The sequence below is a fragment of the Canis aureus genome, chromosome 5, assembly GCF_053574225.1.
Source record: "Canis aureus isolate CA01 chromosome 5, VMU_Caureus_v.1.0, whole genome shotgun sequence".
NCBI lineage: Eukaryota > Metazoa > Chordata > Mammalia > Carnivora > Canidae > Canis > Canis aureus.
In genome coordinates this window covers 79,973,179-79,995,249 of record NC_135615.1, presented here as the reverse complement: position 1 = coordinate 79,995,249, position 22,071 = coordinate 79,973,179, and the positions used below count along the sequence as shown (strand labels likewise).

The following is a 22,071-nucleotide window of genomic DNA, read 5'->3' as shown; positions in this document are numbered from 1 at the left end:
GCCCTGGGGCTGCTGCAGGCGGGGGCGGCCGGCCTCCCGGGCGGGGACGCGGAAGGCGCCGGCCCTGTCCGCCCCGCCCGCTGCACGCGCGCTCTCCCTCGCGGACCCGGAACTGGCGCTGCCCCGGGGCCGGTCCATCCCGGAGAGAGCGGCAGCGCGGGCCCGGGGGGGAGGGGGGGGGCAGTTGGATCGCCGCGCCGCCTCCTGCAACGTGCACGACCCGGAGCAAGTGGCTGCACCTGAGCCGGATCTCTAAAAAAGGGAGTCTCGGGCCACACGCCTCGCTGAGCATCCCAGGCCCTTTTGGAGGCGCCGAAAGAAAGCAGAGGTGCACGGGACAGGAGGATGCCCCCAGAGCTACCTGCTGCAGCGTAGCTGTGGGGACCACACAGGTAGAAAATCAGATCCATAAATGCTAGGAGTTTGCGAGCATTTGTAGAGGTGCTACAGAGAACCAGCCCACTTGCCCGGTGGGGCTGCCTTGCTCCACAGAGTGACTCAGAAAGTCTTTTTTCTTCTTTCTTTCTTCTTTCTTCTTCTTCTTCTTCCTTTTTCCTTTTTCCTCTTTCTCTCTCTTCATGCAACAGCCGTTGAGCTTAGTCTAGAAGGCAGGAGAACTGGGACTCTAGCCTTGCTAATAAGCTAATAATACCTGCCCTCCCCGGCTTGCTCACTCTTTTTTGTGAAAACCGAATAGGTCACCTGTGAGGGGATTGTAAACTGTAAAGGGTTGCACAAATGGCGGAATGACCCCACGCCAGGCCATATCCTAGGCACCCCCCTCCTAAGGGAGCTCATAGTCCAATAAAAGCTACCAGTGGCATAAAAAAATCGATACAAGTAAGTGTTTAAGGCCTGTGTTACGGGAATTCAGAGAAAAGAGTGGCACTTAGGAATTCTTTCACTTGGTCAACATTTATTGAGCACCTGCTGTGTACTGAGCACTGTTCTGGGCCCTAAGGTTAGAACAGTGAACAGTGACAGTCCCAGCCCATGCTTTTGCAGAGAATGGTTGGAGGGGAGACCATCAGCTACTAAGTAAACATAGTGTCAAAAAAAAAAAGAAAAGTAAACATAGTGTCAGGTGGTGATTAGAGATGTGGAGGAAACTAAAGTTGAGGGAATTGGCAGGCAGGTTAGTAAAGTGGGGCCTGGGAAGAGCTAATTTAGAAAGTAACAATCAGAGGGCGGCACAAGAACCAGCAAGGACACAGACCCAATGGGGACAGTCCCGTCCCTGGTGTGTTCATGGACCAAGGAGGCCAAGGTGACTGGCCCAGACTGAGCAGAAGACCAGTGGAAGCTGAGGTCAGAGAGGTGCCAAGCAGTGACAGGATGGGGCCCTAGGCTTGAGAAGGATCAGGAGGCTGCTGTGTCCTCAATGGACTGTAGGGGGCTAGGGCCAGGAGAAAGCTACTTAAACCGTGTATTATTTATTTAAAAAGCACTTAAATGGGGCTTCCTATGTGATGAACACTGTTAAGTACTTTACAAATAATAACTCATTTAATCCTCAAAACAAAGGCCCGAAGAGGTAAACTGAGAGTCACACAGCAAAGAACTGAAGGTGCTTACACCAGGGCAGTAGCAGCAGAGGCAGCAAGGGAACATCACCTTCTGGATATTTACTGATGGCTCGGTGGTGGGTGTGAGAAGGGAGGAGTCAGGGATGATGCTGAGATTTTTAGCTTGATTAACACCAAAAAGATTTGTCGTTTATTGGTCTGTGGAAGATTGTAGGGAAGCAGGGTTTGGGTTGGTTTTTTTTGTTTTTGTTTTTGTTTTTTGGTTTCTGTTTTGTTGTGATGGGGGCAGGATAAGAATGAATCAGTTTGGGGCAAGTTATGTCTGAGATGCCTATTGGAGAATTGAATGGAAATGTCTAACAAGTAATTGGACATGGAAATCTGGAGCTGGGGAAGAAGTTGGAGTTGCTATGAGAACTCTCAGCTAATAAATGACATTTTAAAGTACTTAAGGGCACAAGACATCTAGGTGAGTTCACTTAGAAGGTGAATGTAGAGAGAAGAGGTCAAGGTGGTAAAGAGGAACCAGCAAGGAGATGGAGAAAGTGTGACCTGGGACGTGGAAGACCAAGAGGAGATGGTATCCCTCCTTGTAGCCATGGGATCAGGGCATGAAGGAAAGGTTTGTGAAAGAAATAACACTTGAATTGTTTATTTGAATAAAAGATTGATAGGGAACCTTGCTGTTCCAAATGCATTACCTGTATATTCTCATCTAATTCTCATTGCAACCCTGTGAGGTCAATGCTATTAGTCCCATTTCACAGATAAGGGAACTGAGGCACACAGAGGTTAAGTCATGTGCTCAAAATCATATAACTAATAAGTTCAAAGCCAGGCAGTCTGGGACCAGAGCCCACATTCGTCACCCAAGGCCTGATCCTGTCGCTTCCCTGCTCAAAAAATCAAGTTCTCTGCTTTGAAAATTAAGTTATATCATAGAGGGCTCGGAGGACAGGCTATTCCATCTCTCTCAGGCAGCCCCATTTCTGCTTTGAATGCATCTGCTGCATTCCATCTTTACGGTCCCACATCCTCAGCTTGCATATAGCGCTATTCCCTCAACATTTCAGCCTGTTTGGGGTCCATACTGGTGGTCTCTGTCCCTCCTTTACTCTCTGCATCAGCTTGCTCTTTTAACTGGCAAACTATTTTTATGTTTCATAGTTCAAACCCAATGGCCCCATCTTATGCTTTAACAATGACACCTCATTGGACAGGTCCCCGGCTGGTCCCTAGATTGGGTCCCCACAGGTTGGATTCCACCCATGACCAGTCCACTATTGCCATAGGCATGAGGACCATGGGCATTAAACATGACTGCCTACCAGGGGTTGTGGGTTGGCAGGCAAGCACCATAGATATTTTTAGTACTCTTTCCCTTCCCCTCCTCTTTCAAAAGCTCAGCCCTCCTTAAAGTTCATGCTATTGTATTTTCTACCTACCACCCCTCCTTTTTGCTCTCATGAACTAACCTCCTCCTCTCCTGTACCAGTTTTTATGACTTCAACCTCCATAAGCATAATCCATCAGAAATCTTATTGATCCCTCACTGACTTCTTCCCTATCAATGAGTTTTTCCTTCCTTCCACCCTGGGTACCCCGGGTACTTGCTCCCATCCATAATTGCACTCAGAAAACACAATCCCAAATAATCTCAAGTCTGACTTTAACCTCATTACTGTCGTACCACACACAAGCATTTCTTCAACCTCATCAAGCCCTGCAAATCTTGAATCTTGCCAGATCCTTGTATTTATCCTCCCTCTCATGCTCCCCTCCCTCCTCACTCAGTAATAACCACTACACTCGCCTCCTTGCAAAAACCACTAACCCTTTGCTCTCTGTTTTCCTCTAACTTGTGCAAACATAGTTAAGCTCAGCTATTCCCCTACACTCCACCTGCATCGGAACATCTGAACAGTGCTGGAAAATTGAAAGTGACTGTTGTCACTTTAGTTTGATGTCCCCAAATTTCAAATGAGCCCTGGCAAGCAATCCTCTACTTCCCCGCCATTTTCAGTTCCCCTTGAATTGGACATCTTCTTGGATTACTAACAGTGGTTTTGGATGTTTTACTATGTCTTTGGAGACACAAGAGAACCCTAGAATTAGCCAGCTTCGAAACTCTCACCACACTGAATCCTAGAGACAAGGGGTTTAAACCACATTTCAACGTTCTAACTCCATATACTATAGTTTCAGTGGGATTCAAGGGTCTTGTTACCAAGAGTACCAGAAGGAAGGAACTCTTCCTGGTGATTCCATCTTCCCCACCATTCACCTGGTTCAGAGGTCACTTCTGGGGTATCTCCCACTTAGGCATACTCTCTCTTTTCTACAGCTCAACCATTCTCAGATCTTTAGTTTGACAGAGTTGAGCCCACCCCCAGCTCCAGAGGGGAGGATCCTGATTGGCTGAAGCCAAAGTAATGGTCTTGGCCATACTCATCATTTTGGGGATGGACCCTTACCCTGAGTTGGGCTACAGTGCTTTCTGCAGAACAATAATCAAAGTAAATTCTGTGGGACGCCTGGGTGGCTCAGCAGTTGAGCATCTGCCTTTATAAAGCTCAGGGTGTGATCCCGGAGTCCCAGGATTCTCCCATCTTATGTTTAAAGGAAAAAAAAAAAAAAAGAAAAAAGAAAAAGCCTACATGAATGCCATAACCCCTCCAGTCTACTGCCCATCTTCTGCCTCCCACAGCTACACAATTGTCAGAATTTCCTCTCCCCACTTCCTAATTTCCCATTCTAGTTCATCACTCCTCCACTGAAATGACCCCAAGGTCACCCACACCTCTATGTCAAACCACATGGGCTTCACTCAATCCTCACCTCCTCTGACTCCCCAGGATCATTTGACATTGTTGGTCATTTCTTTCTTTCTCCTTGAAGCCTCTTCTTCCATTGGCTTCCATGACATCGAGTGACTCTCCTGGTCTTAATCCTACCTCTATACTGCTGCTTCTCTGTGTTCTTTCCAGACTTATTACAGTCATGCATTCTGCGTAAGCTCATGCAAAGCAATGAAACAGACTCCTTTTGGGTCTCAGAAACTTCTAGTCATTGGGCCCCTAAGCAGGACTGGGAACAGGCAAAACAAAATCCTGATTTCCTTTGAAGACAGAACACTGTGTGGTTTGTAGAGGAGGCGGTCTTGGCTAGACAGCTTAGATCAACTTTTTCCACCCCTTAGCTTAGCATCTTGAAAGAACATGTAATAAGAAGCAGGGAGGTAAACAGGCCACTAGCAATCCACTTCTTTTTAATACATCCCCAGAGTCAGGGCCAGAAGACATCTCTGTCTGAGGTTAGACATCATCATCTCAGGGCTTTTGTTGTGGCTTTTCGAGTAGGTACCTGGGAGAACTCACAGCTGCCTTCTGCTGGACCAGAACTGTTTGTATCCTGACCATCTGTGGGGTCTTGCTTAGAGTTACAAAAAGACCTCTCACATGTGGGCCAGCTGTTGGAGTTTTTATATGCATATTTGGGAGAATTCATGTTTAGTTTATTAAGCTGGCCAACCAGCCGCCCACCAGGCTTGGGATGGGCTTCTTCAACATGTCTGAGGCTTACCCTTCGTCCATGTAGTTTTCTCTGACAATTCTCCCTCAAAAGCTGAGTTTGGGGCCTCCCACTCTGTGTTCCTCTGGAAATCTTGTACTTTCAACACCTTTACGGTTGCAATTTGCCCCCACTACTTTCTGGGCTCCTCAAGGCAGGGGCTGTTGAGTCCTCTCACTAACAGCTAGCATAGCCCCTGGGATATGGTACTCTGGGAATAAAGCCTGTCGGATGGTGAGCCAGAGAACTTCCAAGCACAGTCGTCCAGGATGCAAGCCTCAACTCCTCCAGAGTGCTCATCCCTCATTTCCAACCAGTGTTGCAAATGAAACTAAACCAGATGCAGAACTGACGTAGGAGCTGGTATTGTGGCAGGACTAAGGGACCAGTCTAGTAAAATGTTGGAATAATGAATCAGAGCAACAAACAACTGAAAATCAGATGTTTAAAAATACCGTTTACCAGGGCACTTGGCTGGCTCAGCCAATAGAGCATGTGACTCTTGATCTTAGGGTCATGAGTTTGAATCCCACTTCATAGAAATTATTTAAATAAGCAAACGACACCATTTACTGGTGCGCCTGGGTGGCTCAGTCATTTGAGCATCTGACTCTCGGTTTCAGCTCACGTCATGATCTCAGGGTTTTGAGATCCAGCCTCCTGTCAGCTCTGTGCTTAGTGGGGAGTCTGCTTAACTTAAGATTCTCTTCTCCCTTGGGGACGCCTAGGTGGTTAAGCCTCTGCCTTTGGCTCAGGGTGTGGTCCCGGAGTCCCAGGCCCAAGTCCCACGTCAGGCTCCTTGCAAGGAGCCTGCTTCTCCCTCTGTCTATGTCTCTGCCTCTCCCTGTATCTCATGAATGAATAAATAAAATCTTAAAAAAAAAAAGGGGGGGGGGGGATCCCTGGGTGGCTCAGCAGTTTGGCGCCTGCCTTCAGCCCAGGGCATGATCCTGGAGTCCTGGGATCGAGTCCCACGTCGGGCTCCCTGCATGGGGCCTGCTTCTCCCTCTGCCTGTGTCTCTGCCTCTGTGTGTGTGTGTGTCTCTCATGAATTAAAAAAAAAAAAAAAAAAAAAAAATTCTCTTCTCCCTCTACCCTCTACCCCTCTCCCTGTGCTTGCTCATGCACACTCTCTCTCTCAAGTAAATAAATAAATCTCTTTAAAAAAATTTACAATAACATCAAAACATAAAAAATTTGAGCAGCCCCGGTGGCTCAGCAGTTTAGCGCCGCCTTCGGCCCAGGGCCTGATCCTGGAGACCTGGGATCGAGTCCCATGTCAGGCTTCCTGCATGGAGCCTGCTTCTCCCTCTGCCTGTGTCTCTGCCTCTCTCTCTCTCTCTCTCTGTTTCTCTCATGCATAAATAAATCTTAAAAAATCTATATATATATAAAAAATTCTTAAGGATCCATTTAATAAAAGATGCACAAGTCCTGTGTACCCTGAAAACTAGAAAACACTGCTGAGAGAAATTAAATCACTAAATAAATAGAGGTACCCTATTCATGAATTGGAAGACTCAGTACTGTTAAGATGTTTATTCTTAACATCTTAAGACCTGGTGGCTCAGTGGTTGAGCATCTGACTTCGGCTCGAGTCATGATCCCAAGACCCTGGGATCGAGTCCCGCATTGGGCTTGCCTCAGGGAGCCTGCTTCTCCCTCTACCTACGTCTCTGCCTCTCTATGTTTCTCATGAATAAATAAATAAATAAATAAATAAGTAAATAAATAAATGATTTTTTAAAAAAGATATTCATTCTAATGATCTATGGATTCAGTGAGATCCAATTTAAAATCCCAGCAAGTTTTTTTCGAGAAATTGCAAAACTGGTTTTAAAATGTATATGGAGGGGAACCTGAGTGGCTCAGTCTGTTAAGCATCTGACTCTTGATTTTGGCTCAGGTCATGATGTTGGGGTTGAGGGATCAAGCCCTGCTCAATGCTCAATGGGAAGCCTGCTTGAGGATTCTCCCTCTCTCCCTCTAACTGCCCCATTCATGCTTGCTCTCTCTCAAATAAATCTTAAGAAAAAAAAAAAAAGAAAGAAATACACACCTGATTTTTTAAAAGATTGTATTTATTTACTTATTTGAGAGAGAACACAAGCAAGGGGAATCACAGAAGGAGAGGGAGAAGCAGGCTCCCTTTTGAGCAGGCAGCCTGATATGGGGCTCTATCCCAGGGCCGTGGGATCATGACCCAAGATGAAGGCAGACACTTAACCAGCTGAGCAACCCAGGCACCCCAACCTGATTTTTTTTTAAAATGTATACAGAAATGCAAAGGCCTTAAAATCTTGAGGAAGGAAAATAAAAGTTTGAGGACATACATTACTTGATTTCAAGACCTACTATAAAGCTGCAGAAATCAAAACAGTGTGTCATTGGCAGAAGGATAGATACACAGATCGTTGACACAGAAGAGCCCAAAATTAGACTCACACATATACATTCAAATAATTTTTGATGAAAATGCCAATGTAATTCAATAATTAAACTGGGAAAGAATAGTATTTTCAACAAACAATGCCAGAAGAGCTGAAGATCCTCTATAGAAAATAATGAATCTTTTTCTTTTAAAAAAAAAGATTTATTTATTTGAGAGAGAGCACAAGTTGGGGAAGGGCCAGAGGCAGAGGGAGAAAGAAAATCTCAAGCAGACTCCCTGCTAAGCCTGAAGCCCAACATGGAGCTCCAACTCACAACCCTGAGATCATGACCTGAGCCAAAACCAAGAGTTGAATGCTTAACTGACTCAGCTACCCAGGCGCCCAGAAAAAAAATTAACTTTGACCCGTACCTCACACCATACATAAACATATACTCAAAATGCACCGTAGACCTGGGGTACCTAGCTGGTTTGGTTGGAGGAACATGTAACTCTTGATCTCTGGGTTGTGGGTTTGAGCCCCCCCATTGGGTGTAGAGATTACTTTAAAAATCTTAAAAATGAAACGAACAAGGGGTGGTAGAAAAGGAGGTGGGGGGGGTGGGGATGACTGGGTGACAGGCACTGAGGGGGGCACTTGATGGGATGAGCACTGGGTGTTATTCTATATGTTGGCAAATTGAACACCAATAGAAAATAAAATCTTTTTTAAAAAGTTAAAAAGTATCAAACTTATGGAAGAAAGCATGAGAGAGAATCTTCACAACATTGGGTAGATAAAATGTCTTAGGATATAAAATACACTAGCTACGGAAGACCCAGTAACTAGAACTTGATTAAAATAGAACTATCTTCCTTTTCCAAAGATACCATTTAAGAAAAGGATTTCAGAGCCATGTAAAGCATTATTTAACCTCATATAGGACTTTAAATCTTTTTGAAAGAAAATGACAGTTTCTTCACTATGCAAGCTTCAATTCTTCTAAATAAATAAACACGAATATTAGCTTTCTTTTTTATTCAAGGAAATCAATGGAGTGCATAGCATAAGAGGACCCTTACTGAGATTGTTAACTCCCAGGACCAGGCGAGACCCGGTGGGTGACCTATTTATTTAAGGCAATTCATGTCGTTACAGTCAGAAAGACTCCAGATTCTGGACAAAAAGGTCAAAGGCGGAGTAGTGTCGGCAAGTATCTGGCCCAGCAGGTAAAGTGACTGTAAGCAGGGAAAATGAATCACCAAATCTGAAGGCAGGCCAATGGGGAATGCAAAGGAGAAAAGCAGAGGGCATGGTGGGTCAGGTTGACTCAGGGCAGAGGCCCGGAGCAATGCCAGTAGCAATGTTGCCCATTTCAAACATTCACTGGTGTTGCCTGTTTGACAGCTTAAAATAGCCAGATAGGATCAGATATACTTGATCTAAGATCCTATAAGGTCTGGCCCCATTTAAAATCTATATGGATCAAAAAAACTGATTGTCAGATTTCTCTGTCAGGCACCCCTCCCTGGACAGCTGCCATTACACTTCTGTTGGGCTTCATCTGGATGACTTTTCATCCTCTGCCCCACACTACCTGTGACTGCTGCAGGTATGCAGCACGGGCAGGTCACACATCCACCTTTTCCACTTCTTCCTGGGCGCAAACATAGTCTGTATTTCCCAGCATCCCTTGAGGTAGGTTGTGGTCGTATAACTGGCATGTGGGAGGAAGTGACCTGAACCACCTCCAGGTATGGCCATAAAATGCCTCTTGTGACCTGTGCCATACTCTCAATCTCTCTCTTTGTTCATCAGCCAGTTGAAAGCAGAGGATGTGAGGGAGGACTCCAAAGTGGAAGAAGCCTGAATCCTCTCCCAGGACAATCCATTGAAGTATCCAACAAGACTGTCTCGGGGAGAAAATAAACCTGTATGGTCGTTAGCTACTAAGAGGTGGGGGCCGTTTGTTTCAGCAGCTAGCATTATCCTAACAAATAGAGGTCTAAAGAGCTCCCCATGATAGCTTCCAATATCAGGAAACGTTTGGGGAGACCAATTTAAGCAGGATTTCCACTAAAGTGTGAAGGTTCCATAGGTATCTCAAGGTAGAGCCAGGAAGGCAGGACAAAGATCCCACAGCTCCAGGATGGTTTGGAGAGATCTGTCTGACTCCAAAGCCTACGCTTTTCTCACTCTTCCATATCACCCCAAAACAAAGAAGTACCTAGATATTTTGAGTGATGATCATAATGAGGATAGACTCTAGGGTTCTATATAATTTACTCGCCCACACATTTGTGCTATATATTATTGCAGGGCTTCCACCACTTGCCACAAGCGAGTGAGATTGAATATAATGACACCCTGGAATCCTCATTTTTTTTAAAGATTTTATTTATTTATTCATGTGAGACACGCAGAGACATAGGCAGAGACACAGGTAGAGGGAGAAGCACGCTCCCTATGAGGAGCCCGATGCGGGACTCAATCCCAGGACCCCAGGATCATGCCCTGAGCCAAAGCCAGACGATCAACCGCTGATCCACCCAGGTGTCCCTGAGTCCTCATTTTTGTATCAACATCATCTCCAAGGGCTCAAAGACTGGTAGTTAAAATTATTATCAATTTCCCTAGCCCGCAAACTAAATGTTTACCATTTAATCTGGTAAAAGGCTCTTGGGACTATGCCGTAAATGTAGAGGTCTTCCTTCTCTAGCCACTTCTTCCTTTCTACCTCCAACATTCCAGTCATAAACTGGGCTCTTTGATGACTAAATGCATCTTCTTTCTCCCTGGTGATGTTGAGAGGTCAGGTGACTGAACCTCCATATCCTGGTTTCCACATCTATAACATGGGGGTATCATACTTACCACACACAGTTGTTACGATATTTAAATAAGATAATCAATCAACTGATGGCATACAGCATGCTATTCGTATTTATCCCCTGCCCCCCAACAATCTTCACTGTTCTCACCAAACATCAAACGAGTCTTGGCATTTTGTAAACACATTTGCCAGTCTTATTAGGGTGTGCATGCATTTTACACCTATGTATATGTCAGCCTGTGACCTTAAACTCCAAATAGAGAGAAAATCCATGGTTGCTAAATATTTATGGATTTCATGACCACGGAGTGAATTCATTATTCCAACCACAATAAGAGATCATTGAGGACTTCCTATCTCATGAGTTTTATGCAAGGAGGCTCTGGGCATACGACTGTCTCCGCCCACTAGGACCATCAGAGAGATGATTTGAAAAGGCATGACAGCTTATCATTCTTCAAAATAGCATTTTAAGCATCTGGCTACAGAAAAACCCGCTCACCATAGAAAAATTACAGATAAAAGCACTGCAAAAATAGAAAAATACCCAAGAAACCATCACTGTTGTCTTTTTAGAACCTACCCTTCCCATCCTTTTTGTCTGTTGCACATATATAAATATTTTACAAAAGTGGCATATTTTTGTAACCTGCTTTTTTCCACACCTAATAACACATCATGAATATTTCACACGTTATTTTTTTTAAATATTTATTTATTTATTTATGAGAGACGTAGAGAGAGAGATAGAGAGAGAGGCAGAGAGAGAAGCAAGCTCCATGCCGGGAGCCCGACGTGGGACTCGATCCCGGGTCTCCAGGATCAGGCCCTGGGCTGAAGGCAGGTGCCAAACCGCTGAGCCACCCAGGGATCCCCTATTTCACACGTTATTAAAGAGACTCCTATGGCATAATTTTCCGTGGTGCCTTAGTATCCATAATATGGATAGGTCACGATTTTTTTTAAAAGCAACCCCCTCATGTTGTATGGTTAGGTCATTTCTGATTTTTCACCATCATTAGCAATGAGCGTCTTTGTGTGTACTCCTCTCATCACATCCCTCATTATTTCCTTAGAACCCACAAGTAGGGATCCCTGGGTGGCGCAGCGGTTTGGCGCCTGCCTTTGGCCCAGGGCGCGATCCTGGAGACCCGGGATCGAATCCCATGTCGGGCTCCCGGTGCATGGAGCCTGCTTCTCCCTCTGCCTGTGTCTCTGCCTCTCTCTCTCTCTCTCTGTGTGACTATCATAAATAAATAAAAATTAAAATAAAAAAAAAGAACCCACAAGTAGAAGCTAGCATCAAAGGAAGGGCACATTGTCAAGTTTTTTCCTACCCGTTGCCATGTTCCCTATTATGAAAGTCATACAAATTCACAACCCCACAAGCAGTGCATAAGAATGCTATAATAAAGGCTTTTGTCCACGATGATGATTATAAAAAAAAATAATCAAGAAGATAAGCATTTGCTAAAGGCTCACCCCACGCCAGCTGTGTTTATTTGTTGAACTCTGTAGCCATGTTCCTTGGACCAAACACTGAAGGTCCTTCAGACTCTTAGTTTATTTAGTGCCTCTTTCAACACCCTGAAACTTTGACCCAAGTTTTATCTGAAGGAAAGGAGATTTCTGGTAAATATGGTTTTCAGTTTGGAAACTCAGCTCAAGCACTTCCTCCCCTTGTCCCAGCATGGACCACCTCTGTGATTTTAACTGCTGGGCATCAGTCGGGAGGAGCTGCTTCTGCCTTGGAGTGGAGACCTTAAGCGCTTATAAGAAATGAAAGAGCTGGTTTGGGGTGAAAAAGTCGTGTTCTGAGGTACAAAGGAAAAACCAAGAACAACCCAACGGTTTGGAGTTTCATTTGACCTGCTCTGATAATATCGCTATGGCGATGGTCTCCATAAACAGTTTGCAAAATAGCAAGATGAAAAGGAACGAACAAGTTCCACCCAGGAGATCTGGAGTTATTTTAGGGATCAAGGCAATGTCGTCTGGGGTAAAGATGGAATGCAAAATCTGTTCTTTTAATAATCATCCTCTTCTTTTGTGAGGCTGAACAAAGGCCCAGCAGATCGGTTCGTTTGTGCTGAAAGAAGCACTGACCCAGCGTCTTCAGGGCTGAGGAGGAGGAGCGGCCAAAAGAATGGAAATAATGGTTAATAACAGATGCTGAGATGATTCTTCTCACACCCTTGGCCTCTGAGACTCTGCTGAACCCGGTGTGGAGTCCAAGGGTGGAACACGGGTGATGTTGTCGGGAAGGGCTGGCCTGGTTGAGAGGCTGAGATTGGGACCCCGGGGAGCTGAGCTTGGTTGTCTGCCCCTGACCTTGATTCCTGGGCCAGAGGGGGTGGAGGGAAGCATCTTCAAGGCCACAGCCAGTCTCTGGGGCATCACCATCTGCCGCAGATGACATCTGCCACTCCCATCCTCATGCTGTTCTCTTTGAACCCCTGACTCAGCGAGTCCCAGTCCAAAAAGCAGAACTAGCTATTTTTTGCACCAAGAAAAAAATGTCAGGCAATACACTTGCTGAACTCCTTCCTGACCCTGAAGCTCTTATTCTTTGCACTTAACCCCTTGCTCTTCCCTTATTCTCTTTGGTTCCTTCTCATTCCCTCCCTCCCTCCCTCCCTCCTTCCCTCCCTCCCTCCCTCCCTCCCTCCTCTTTTAGACTGCTAAATTGCAAGCTCCAAGGAAAAGGGTCTTTGTGCAGCCACGGAGGCAGGAATAGTGCCTGGCACACAGAAGGTCCTCCATAACTGCCAGCTGGTAGGAACTGGATTGAAAAGCCCATGCCTACCCTAAAGTGGGCATTTCCCCAGCACACCTGGCACAATGGCTGTTTGTTTATTCACTCATTCAACAAATATTTATTGAGTACCTACTAGGAACCAGAGCTTCTGGTGGGGACTGGAGCTACAGGGATGAGCAAGAACTGGGGGCCTGCCCTTACAGAGATCACCTTCTTGTAGACTCTAATGCCTTGCTGGCGACCACAACTGTCGTCCTATCACAGAGCCCTCTCTGACCATTGGACATAAAGTCACACTCAACCCCCTTCTCAGTTTAATTTTGCTTCCCAGTACTTCTCACAGGACATGATATATGTATAATATGTATGTATCATATATATTTGACATATCAAATATATATATTAAATATTTTTTTTTCATTTTTGGTTCATTTGTTAGTCTTCCCAGGCAAAAATATACCCTCTTTGAGGGTGATTTGTCTGTGGTGTTCACTGCTGAATCCCTAGCACCATGCCTAGCACACAGCAGGTGTCCAACAAGTATAAGTCAAATCGGTTTGTTCAATTCCCTGTGCAGTCCTCTAGAACTTTCTAGCAGAAATCTCCAGGGAATGAGCTGAGAAGAACTCCAGATCTTAACAACAAATTGCAACAATCCAGGACTTTACAGTTTATAAAGCAGAAAGGAATCCAGGGGTAAGCAGTGGCCTTCACCCCCATGATTTCCTTTATATTATTGTAAAGTAACAATAATGATGCCTACCTTTGGGAATTGCCGTGGCAACCGGATAAGGGGATGTGTGCTAACCATATGCCCCTGGAACCTGGTACCCAGCAGGTGCTCCAAGCCTGGGGAGGAAAACTGTTGTTTCTTTGTTATTGGAGCTTCATCATTCCGTATGGACATTATTCTCCTTTGTCATTTAGCCAACAAGGAAAATCACTCACAGAGGCTTAATGATTTGCTCACAGTAGCTCAGGGGAGACTAAAATCCCCAGAGGGGCAGGATTCCAAATGCTGTGCCTTATCTGTATGCCCACAGCTGCCAACTCTGGCAGTAAAGTGCATTTTACCAGCACCTTCTAATTCCATCTCTGCCCTTAATTTGATGTTCCTGTTTTCAGTTGTCATACCACCCTTGTCCCTGGGAAGAAAAGAGCTCCAGGAGGTAAGCCTCAGGGGGAGGATGTGCATTTGGTTAGTCGGTGAAGGACAGATCTCCCTCCCACCCACCTCCCCAGACTGTTCTGCAGCTTCCCCTTGCCATGCCTCCCCGATTCCTCACAGCTCCCACTTTGGGACCCATGGCCTCCCAGCATCTAAGCCCATGGGGTTCTGGTCCTTCTGGTCCGACCAAGGGAGACCAGCCAAGAGACTCATTAGCATAAACAAATCAGGAAACTTCTCGAAATTTGGAGATCCTCTGACTAGACTGTAAAGACTACCAGTAATTGAACTTCCTAAAAATAATTATATATATATAATTTTTTAGAGGGGGAAAGGGCAGAGGGAGAGGGAGAAGGAGAATCTCAAGCAGATTCCATGTCCAGCAGGAAGCTTGATGCGGTGTTAAATCTTATGACCCTGAGATCAGGACCTGAGCCAAAATCAAGAGTCAGTGGCTTAACCTACTGAGCCACCCAGGCATCTCCAATAATTATATTTATTTTATATTATACATATTATATACTTATATGCTTAATATATACTTGTTATATATATTTTAAAATACACAACAGTATTTAATTCATTGAATATCTCAGTGTTAGGTGGTATGGGAGGCAAGTTACAAATATCCAACTCAGAAAGGCAGATATTATTGTTCCCATTTTATAGATTAAGAAGTTGGAAAAAAAAAAAAAAAAAAAGAAGTTGGAGCCCAGGGAGATGAATGATCTCATTGGATGTCATGTAGCTACCAAGGAATGAAGGCTCAGGATTTAAACCCAGGTCTGCCTGCCTTCAAAACTAATCCTCCTCTGCCAGGCAGAAACATGGGGGGAGCACTGGGGAGTTATGTGCACCAGGATACCTATCCCAGCATCATTTTGAAGGAACTTGGAAACATTCTAAAAAATACTGAAATAAGGGGATGGTCCTATGAATTATAGTGAGTGTAGCCAGTAGAATATTTTATGTTATTGAAAATGATACAAAGACTGTGATGACACAGAAAAGTCTTTATGATAAAGGGAAAAGGTGAGCTACAAATATATGTCCATAGAGCTTATAGTTTATAAACATACATGTGCAGAGGACCGAAAGAAAACCTATAAATATGATCCTCACTGTGTGGGGAGATTCAGAGGGATTTTTCCCCCCTCTAGAGACTAATCTTTCTGCAACGTGGTTAAATTACTTTACAATTTATAGATTTAAAAAGTAATTATCATGGGATGCCTGGGTGGCTCAGCGGTTGGGCTGAGGTCGTGATCCCGAGATCTGGAATCGAGTCCCACATCGGGCTCCTGCAGGGAGCCTGCTTCTCCCTCTGCCTATGTCTCTGCCTCTCTCTCTCTCTCTGTCTCTCATGAAAAAAATAATAAATCTTAAAAAAACAAAAAAGCAATTATCAGACATGGTTTTCAGAAGTCCTGTAGTTTGGCGCACAGAGCCCAGAAACCAGTATGCATTGTTTGAAGTTGCTAACTAGATAGATGACTTTCCTTTACCAACTGCTCCAACCCTGGAGACCCACCTGCTCCCAAGTGTTAGCTCTTCTTGCACAAGCTCTTGCCCATGCAAGCAAGGGATATCATCCTCACCTACCTCTGTGTCTGCCAATTCAAGGCTTCCATCTGCTCTGACCAACATGGCAGCCATTGCCACGTGTGGGCATTTACGTTTAAATTAATTTAAATAAATAATTAGGTGCGTTGGTTTCAATGGCCATATTTCAAGTGCTTGACAGTCACACTCAGCTAATGGCTACTATAGTGGACAGCACAGATACAGCATGTTTCTAATGTAGCAGAAAGTTCTATCAGGTAGCACTGATCTAGCATCTAGACTGAAGATAATCTCTTGAACTTTGGACCCCAGCCACCTGTTACCAATGGATTGGCTGGACCGTGACTTACTTTTCCATCCTAAGATTTTACTCTCTCATCCCATCTATACACTCTAGAGAGTTCAAGAGTCGGGGAAAATTCAGGATGGCCCCTCCCCACTAAAAGTTGGGATCTCCCAATTATAGCTGTTTGGAAGTGCTTTACAGAGTGAAGATCGATCAGGCAAGATGGTTTTTTTATTATGAATGCTCTCAACAGAAGCCATTCATCGATGTCCACCATGTGCCAAGCTCTGTATTTTATCTTCGTTAATCTCACAACCCTGCAAGATAGGCTTTACTCTGTTGTGTACCAAGATGAAGACACTGAGGCTCAAAGAAGTAAAAAGCAAAACAAAACTTGCCCAACTTCATGATCCAGAATCCATGCCTTCAGACACCATGGCTCACCTTCTTTCTATCCCACAAATACACCTCAGGGGAAGAGGACAGGTCCAAATCTCAGAAAACAATTCTCATTGGCCCTGCTTGTGTGACATGCCTGTTCTGGGACCAATCACATTGGAAGGAAAGATTATTACCCTAATTGGCCTGGCCTAAGTCATTGTCCATCACTGTACTAGCAGGGAGAGTGACAGTCCCATTGAATTGTCTAAGGTTGGGGAAAGGTGGTTGCCAAATAGAAAGGATGGAGCACACAGAAACCATTGCTATTTGCTACTTTCACCCCATGATTATAATTGCCACAGGGTTTCCCCACATAGTGATCTCATTCATTTTCAAAATTATCTCAGTGAGAACATGGATAGCAATTGCTATATTTTTTTTTAATTTTTAATTTATTTATGATAGTCACACACAGAGAGAGAGAGGCAGAGACATAGGCAGAGGGAGAAGCAGGCTCCATGCACCGGGAGCCTGATGTGGGATTCGATCCCGGGTCTCCAGGATCGCGCCCTGGGCCAAAGGCAGGCGCCAAACCGCTGCGCCACCCAGGGATCCTGCAATTGCTATCTTTTATCCAGAACCTAGGAAAAGGCATATACTTTTCCCATGCATTACTCTTGATCCTTATACTTGCACACGTTATTCTTCAATAATGTGATTTGTTTTCTTACTTTGAGTAGAAATAGTCGATTTGATTTTCTGGATACTCAGACCTGATCTTCCTAGGTTCTCTGTGGTCTATTTCTCGCAGCTGGCCCACCCCTGCATTATACGCTAGACTAATTCAAGTCATCCACATATTAAGCATCAGATCCTTTGCCCTGAGGCCTACACCCTCTCTTTGAGAGTTAAATGAATAAGACATTCACACACAGGATTACTCATTAGGTTGGGCGCCAAGGGGCCAATTCTAAAACAGAACTCAGTCTGCAAAGTCCAGCCAGGGGACTGGACAGTTGACCGGAGGCTGGACTGGATGCCCTCCAGAGGGCCCTGGAGAGCTGAGAGGTCTGAGTTTCAATGGTCAGGGGAGAAGGAGGAATGTTCCCGGGCCATGGCTTCTCCTTGGATTGAATCCAGCCTACACAAGAGCCGCTTGGGGCCCTAGTTGTCTAAGTAAACACTGATTCCTTGACGAGTTTCCAAAATCAGGAACAGAGCAACTGTTTGGTTTGAACAGGCTGTGCTCTGTAAACCACCGCCTGCATATCACCAGGGCCCCATGTAAATATTTTAGCTACAGATTGGAAGAACATGACTTTTTTTGAAATCCCATCACTTCATCGTTAGACTTACAATGAATTATGTGTTGTCTCTGTTGTTAAACTTAAAATGAATTATGTGTTATTTCTATTTATTGGGAGGTCCAATTCTCTAATTTGATTATAGGCATCTTAGATGTGTCTCTACAGGGACCGTTAGGGTTTAGGAAAAGCTCGGTAAATAACATGCCACTTTTTCCTGCTTGAATCTGGAACCAAATGAAGAGACGACACAGGAATCGAGTTGGTAGAGACGAAAGTATCATTATCTATAGAGCTGATTATGGAGATGTTGGCTTTAGGGGTATGACTTAGGGTCTTTGTAATTCCTCCCTCCAGAACGAGGCAGATGTAGCCACCCAGTCTGAGACAGCATTGGATGGGGGAGCCCCGTGGAGGAACAGAGAAAACATTTGTGTTGCCAGAGGGAAGAAAGGAAGGACAGCACTGAGCCATCAATCAATGAATCCTCCTTCTCTGGGAAATAGCGAGACAGGGGACAGAGAGCAGCTGAGACGTTGGTGTGGTGGATCTCCTGCCACATGGAAACGTGAAGGCAGAAAAAAAAGGATGTTCTCCACCAATAGACACCTTGACAAATGTGAGGACCTGGTCAAGCTTCCTCCCCCAGACACAACTTTTTGGCAAAGATGACAATTCTTTGAATTGGAAAGCAGAACTTGATTTTGAAGGAAAGTTTACCATCAGGCATAGCTGCAACGATACTGATAACCCTCGGGCCACATTAGAGGTAGATAAACGGAGACTCAAATACTGTCCCCATTATTGCTTGGATCACCACAACGACATCACCTGCCAAGAACACGACACCTTCTGTCCAACAGCAGACAAGACCTGTGTCACTAAAGGACAGTGCATTGAGGGGCGATTAGCATTATGAATTTCAAACCTGATCCTTTATAAGTTTCCTCTCTTGGTTATGTGGCAGACTGGGTTTCTCTGGGCTCTGCACTCTCTCTGCTCCTTCCCACTGTCAACCCTGGAAAGAGATGAGAAGGTGGGTCTTTTTTTTTTTTTTTAAGATTTTATTTATTTATTCCTGAGAGACACACAGAGAGAGGCAGAGACACAGGCAGAGGGAGAGGCAGTCTCCCCCCATGGGGAGCCTGATGTAGGACTCGATCTCAGGATCCCAGGATCATGACCTGAGCCGAAGGCTCAACCACTGAGCCACCCAGGTGCCCCGAAGGCAGGTCTTTTAATGTAATGCCCAAAGATCTGCAAGAACCTATCGATATTGGTTGGACGGAAATAGGTGGTATGGACTCAGTTGTAAGGGTTTGCGGTAGATGGAGCCTAAGGCTAGATGAAAGAGAAAGGCCAAGTGAGAGAGAGAACATGTGGAGAGCACAGGAATAGTCTAAGATGTCTTACATCATCCTCTTGACTGGGAAGCTGTTTGTGATTAGGGGGCTACCGTAGGGTGGGCAATCCCCTTGGAGTAGACACTAGCTGTTTGCTTTGCAGAGGCTGCCGGGCATAAGGACAAGGTTTTACTTACATGGCTTCACCATCCTCAATTATCAGTGGCCTCTCTACCAAATTCTTTTCTCCACATTGATGACCAAGTCTTGTCCTTCTTTCTCTGCAAGATCTTTCTCCCATCTGTCTTGTTTCTATTTTCACTGCTCACTGACTCCCAATCGAACTTAATGGAAAAACTTCTTACCTAGACTTCCTGCCTTCATCACCTCCTGTCTGCACCTCCTGTGCATTTCCTACCAGACTGATCTTTCTGAAAAACAGATCTGATCTGCTCAAGGCCCTCTGTTATTCAAAGCTCCCTGCTTGCTCCCCATTGCCCATAAAATAAAGTCTGAGATCCGAGGTCCTCAGGCAAGCATCCAACTTAACCCCCGCTGTTATCGTTCATACATCCTGCACACTAAGCTTAGAATGCTGGATTAGAAAGAAAGAGGTTGGGGGTAAACTGGACAAATGAACCAGATTTGCAGGAAACTCGTAGGAAGAAGAGAAACCATTTGGTATTTTTAATATTTACTGGATCTTCTTAAATGTCCAGCCAGAGGGGAATGGTGATTTATGAAATCTCTGCTTATGTTATATCCTTACAGTTTAAATTATGTTTACAGTTCAAAAACAGGGTAATTTGTGTTGAAGAGAAACCGTGGTACATTTATATGGTACTTTACTCTGAAGCGATCTAAAAATCAGATTTTGAAGAACACTTTTGAAGTATACTCTGAATGAGATTGTAAAGTTAAAAAAAAGTAGAAAAAAATTTGTTATTATAATGGTTTCCACGAAGAGAAAGTAGACTAGAATGTACTACAAAAATATATTGTGTGGTAGGATTATAAGAGACTTTTCATGCATTCTTTATACTTTCTTATATTTTCAAATGTTCTGCAATAAGCATGTACTATTTTTATTTTACAACCAGAAAAGAATGTTTACAAGGTTAGTCATAAGGAAATGCAATTTGTTATGATATAAATTTATTTATTTATTTTTAAGATTTTATTTATTTATTTGAAAGAGTGAGACAGAACATGGATGGGGACAGGCAGAGGGAGAGGGGGAAGCAGACTCCCCACTGAGCAGGGAGCCCAACGGGGAGCTTGATCCTGGGACCCTGGGATCATGACCCGAGCCAAAGGCAGATGCTTAACTGACTAAGCCACCCAGGCACCCCAAGAGGTCTTGTTTCTTAGAAATACGTAATGTGAGGGACGCCTGGGTGGTTCAGCGGTTGAGCATCTGCCTTTGGCTCAGGCCGCGATCCTGGGGTCCCGGGATTGAGTCCCACCTCGGGCTCCCCACAGGGAGCCTCCTTCTCCCTCTGCCTATGTCTCTGCCTCTCCCTCTCATGTCTTTCATGAATAAATAATTTAAAATCTTTAAAAATAAATTTTAAAAAAGAAATATGTAATGGCACTTACAAATGGAAGGATTTGACATCTGAGCTCTGCTTTAGGATAACCCAGCACATTTCAAGCTTTGGTACAGAAAGGGTCTTCCATAAGTTGACAACGGTTGGTGTTGGGGAGTGGAGGGAATCATTATATTATTCTTTCTACTTCTGTGTATGTTTAACAATTTCCATTAAAATGTCCAACTTTTCACCCCTACTTCCAGCCAAAAGAATGAGAACTCACCATCGTAAGTAAGCCTCCAGAATTACCTCTTCTGGAGCATAGACGTCCCATAGTCAGTGCTCGCACTTTCCTGTAAAGGAGCACATGGCTGAGATTCTCCAGTCCACAAACTTGCAAGTCGAGACCAGCGTTCTCCAATGGAAACAGAATGCAGACCACATACGTAATTTACAGTTTTCTAGGCCATTTTAATGAGCGTAAAAAGAAACAAGTGAAATCAGTGTTAATAACAATTTTACTTGAACCAGTATTTCCAAAATATTATCATTTCAACATGCCATATAAAATTATTAATGAAAAAATGTTTTTAAATAAATAAAAATTTAAAAAAATAAAATTATTTTTTTTTTCATCCTACGTCTTTAAAATCCGGCATGTATTTTATGCTTACAGCATATCTCAATTTGACCTTGCCACGTTGCAAGTGCTCAACAGCCGCATGTGGCTAGCTGCCACCGCATTGGACAGTGGAGGCTTGCGTACCACGTGGTCAGAACTCTGGATTTTTCTCTATCCTACTTCACACACATGGTCTAGTTCTTGGGCTGGCTTCTTCATGGCTGTGTGAGGACTTCCCATCGAAACCAGAGCGATGTATTTCTAGCTCACGATGAACAGGACTGAGACTCTGGCAAACATCTTCCAATGTCTCACTGACCCATATCACCCTAGACCTGCTGTCCTTGAACCAATCATGGGCAAAAGGCACAAGATTGCCGTGATCGCATAGAATAATCAGAGGCTTGGTGCTGGCATCACTTCCTTGAGTCTCACAGCTATTAATCAGTAGGGGAGGAAGGTAATGGAAGTTGAGGCGCCAACCCCAAAGTCTATATTAGGGTAGGTTCTGGCCCCCAGGACTACTGTCCAGAGTGCTCAAAATTTTCTCCGTGATCCCCGGGAACAGCGAACACAATTCCTTGGTGTGGCACCTTTAATGACCTTCCCCACAAAGGAGTGAAAAGCTCATTAATAGGCCAGCTCGGGTGGCTCAGTGGTTCAGTGCCTGCCTTCAGCCCAGGGCGTGATCCTGGAGACCTGGGATCGAGTCCCACGTCGGGCTCCCTGCATGGGGCCTGCTTCTCCCTCTGCCTCTCTCTCTCTCTCTCTCTGCTTCTCTCTGTGTCTGTTGTGGATAAATAAATAAAATCT

At 44.6% G+C, this 22,071-nt stretch overlaps 1 long non-coding RNA gene across 3 annotated transcripts; it reads left to right on the top strand.

The window, feature by feature from the left end:
* The first annotated feature begins 103 nt into the window (after positions 1-103).
* LOC144314813 (uncharacterized) lies at positions 104-21,917 on the top strand. 3 transcript variants are annotated; one of them, XR_013380668.1, is made up of 6 exons: positions 104-392; positions 9,287-9,424; positions 12,356-12,523; positions 13,637-13,755; positions 18,119-18,797; positions 20,900-21,917. It is a non-coding gene; the product is annotated as an uncharacterized LOC144314813 (long non-coding RNA). The 3 variants fall into 3 exon arrangements; XR_013380669.1 differs by lacking the exon at positions 18,119-18,797; XR_013380666.1 differs by lacking the exons at positions 13,637-13,755; positions 18,119-18,797; positions 20,900-21,917 and having other exon boundaries at positions 108-392; positions 12,356-13,479.
* Positions 21,918-22,071: the final 154 nt, after the last annotated feature.